Source organism: Parambassis ranga, unplaced genomic scaffold, assembly GCF_900634625.1.
Source record: "Parambassis ranga unplaced genomic scaffold, fParRan2.1 scaffold_21_arrow_ctg1, whole genome shotgun sequence".
In the NCBI taxonomy this organism is placed as follows: domain Eukaryota; kingdom Metazoa; phylum Chordata; class Actinopteri; family Ambassidae; genus Parambassis; species Parambassis ranga.
Window position 1 is genome coordinate 1,774,420 of NW_021144767.1, and position 3,086 is coordinate 1,777,505.

The 3,086-nt window shown below is 44.8% G+C and overlaps 1 non-coding gene across 1 annotated transcript; it reads left to right on the forward strand.

The window, feature by feature from the left end:
- The first annotated feature begins 3,016 nt into the window (after positions 1–3,016).
- Positions 3,017–3,086, forward strand: trnas-uga (transfer RNA serine (anticodon UGA)). Its single transcript has one exon. It is a non-coding gene; the product is annotated as a tRNA-Ser (tRNA).

Here is a 3,086-nt window from a genome sequence, read left to right on the forward strand (position 1 = left end):
AGAGCCTGACCCCCAAGCAAAGAGCGACAAGGAAACACTCCCCTTTAACAGGAAGTAAACCTTGAGCAGGACCTGGCTCATAACGGGGGACCATCCTGCTGAGAGCCGGCTGGGTAAAGGAGGAGAAGAGGCAGACAGGACAGAAAGAAGACAGAAGAGAGAAGGACGGTGGTCTTCAGGTTTTTCTAGAAAGACACACAAAAAACTCAAATCACTAACAGTATTATAACAGCACAAAATGTCTCACATTTATCACAACTGCCATGACAGTCTGCAAACTTACTGGCTGTTTATGAGCAACAGCTGCTGATGAGGTCTCCGAGGCCTGGATCAATCTTCAGGGACTCCTCAAGTCCTATAAATATGCATGTCAACATTTAAAGAAATGAATGTTACTGTGTGTATGGGACATTTTGAGCATGAAACAACCTCCTGTCACATTTACACATGTACCTGGACCAAAGAGGAAGTCCAGCTGGTATTCCTGCTCCACAGTGTAGCTGCCTGGGTCCCTGGTATCCTTTGCTCAGCTTCCTGTTCAGCAAAGACAAAACAAACAATTGCATCAGTGCACAGTTCTGTGTAAGTGATCTGGTGAATAACTTTTAATATAAAATACTTATCTTTATGTTTTCTCCTTTAACAAACTGTGACGATCCATCTGAGAAGCCTCCTCTGGGACTGAATAAAACATCAAAACTGGAATCAAGTTAACGAGTACAAGGAACAGCATTGTCTAATAACACACAAACATAAAATAACTTCACATTTACCTCACTTTCTTCTCTCTTTGTCTCACTCTCCCAGAACACCCAGAAACCGAAAACATCTTCAACATTCTGAAAACTGGGTTAGCGCAGCACATAAAATACATGAGAACACATCTGAACATATGGAACACAGCAATGAACAAAACCAAGTAGCCCCAGACCTGAACACAACAGGTGTCGACGGGAGAAAAGCCTGATCTGTCGGACCTCATTCAACCGGCCGTGCCCCGTTTATGCAGGCTCCAACCAGCTGTCTAAGGCCAGACCTGTTCTTTTGTCTTTCCTCTGCATTTGCCATGTCCACCTAAAACATCCTGAACACATACATAAGAACACACAGCCACCTAACATATATAACAATGAACAAAAACAGTGTATGCATATATGAGTGGTATGTTAGCGTTGTATGAGAGAAGGACAGAGGGAATGGGAGAGAGTGTGGGAGTGAGGAAGAGCACAGCTGGTAAACAGAAATGAACAGTGTTATGGCTAAAATATGACACTGTGGGCTGTTTTGAGGCCTGAAAGTCCTTTGACTCAAGTTAAACTGCAGGCAAACTGGCAGACAGAACACTTCCTGCTGTTGAAGTTGGGCTTTAATGGCCGTGGCCAAACTCTTTAAAAAAAATGTCATGTCCCCTATCGTCCGCCATCTCGCAAAAACAGCCCAGGAGTCATACTTTACGTCAGTGTGATGCACAAAGTGTGCACCAACTGAACAGACATATGCAGCCATAACACTGTTCACGAACCTGCGGGCCTTGTCTATGTTACCAGGACTGGCAACACCCCTCCACCTGCACCTCTGAGTGAGCCCTGAGAAGATGATTTTCATAGCTGGATGCTGCAGGTGGAGGTGGTGCAGGTCCTCCTTCATCGCTGCGACAAGCCTGACACTTGAGACCCGCCACAGTGGATGAGGAGGACGTCTGGAACTGCTCTTCCTCGTAGGGACCTGGAGAAGAAGGAGAGGAAATCACTCCACCTGAGACCACCACACCCAAGCCAGTAGATGGTGGTCCTGTTGACCCCAAGGGCGTTTCCCACTGTGGCTGCAGCTCTCTCGCCACCACGTCGGATGTAGCTGTCCCCCATTATCCAGACAGTCGCTGCACAGAAGGAACATTTGAATAAGAGAAAAATGTCTTGTTGGTTGAGATCGACATGTTGACATGAAATTATAATAGTCCTATAATATTTACAAGAGTTTAGAATTGAGGCAACTGGACTTAAGGATGGTGTTTTGAAGACCGCCAAGAATGATAGCATCCACACGTACAGTATAACCTATAACACTTACTGGTGTGACTTGGTGTGGCAGCCTCTGAGGCGCATGCCATCGTCCTCATAACCTCAGTTGATTTCTGAAAGAAGGGAAAAGATTCATTTAATATATATTTTAAACAGATGGAATAATAATACTGGAACAAACTTATTTAAATATGGGAGATTTAAGCTGAACAGTGTGATGGGTGCGCCCAAAACGGTTTGGTGGGTGGAGGTGTTTCAAGCATCTGATAGCAAATAAGTCACATGTAACTTTAACTCCTGTCGTGCATATTGTGTACATGTAAATAACCAAAACCATGACAGAATGTCTGTCAAGATGGACTGACACTGGTCTACGGACTATCCGGACCAGAACTCAATGAGCTGTAAGAGAAAAACAAGGTGAGAGGTGAACTGGTTATAGGAGGGACCACTGTAATGCAAACATGTGATTTGCTGATTCTGGTGTTTTTAGGTTTTAATTTAAATTCCACAAAATCATTTATTTGCATTCAGTTATTTTTGATTGTAACCATATATAATTCATACTTCTGTCTGTGTTCTAAGAGTCTTAAAAATATGTGGTTTCCTTTTTATTTACAGTGTGCATGTCATGTGACTTATGAACGTACAGTTTGTGCATATATATAAACAGTTTGATTTCCAGGTTGATGCAGCAACAGCTGCTGCTCTGACACCATTGTTCATGTCTTCCTCTCTCTGCACTGTGTTAACACACCTGAATGCTGCAGAGCATCTTCTTCTTTCCTGCTAAATAAATAATGGCCCTGTGGTCTGGTGGTGTCGGTTCACCTTGGACAGCGATGGACAGGAGGACAGGAAGGTCCGGTGTGTGTCTGGGTGCACACACACCTGCAGTCTGCCCACAGTTACTGATGTAGCCACTCCGTCACACCCCAGCTGACACATGACCGCACCAGGTGGCTGCTGCTATGACAGATGGTGGTTGTCAGCATTCCTCGTTAGTATAGTGGATAGTATCTCCGCCTGACGCGGAAGACCGGGGTTCGATTCCCCGACGGGGAG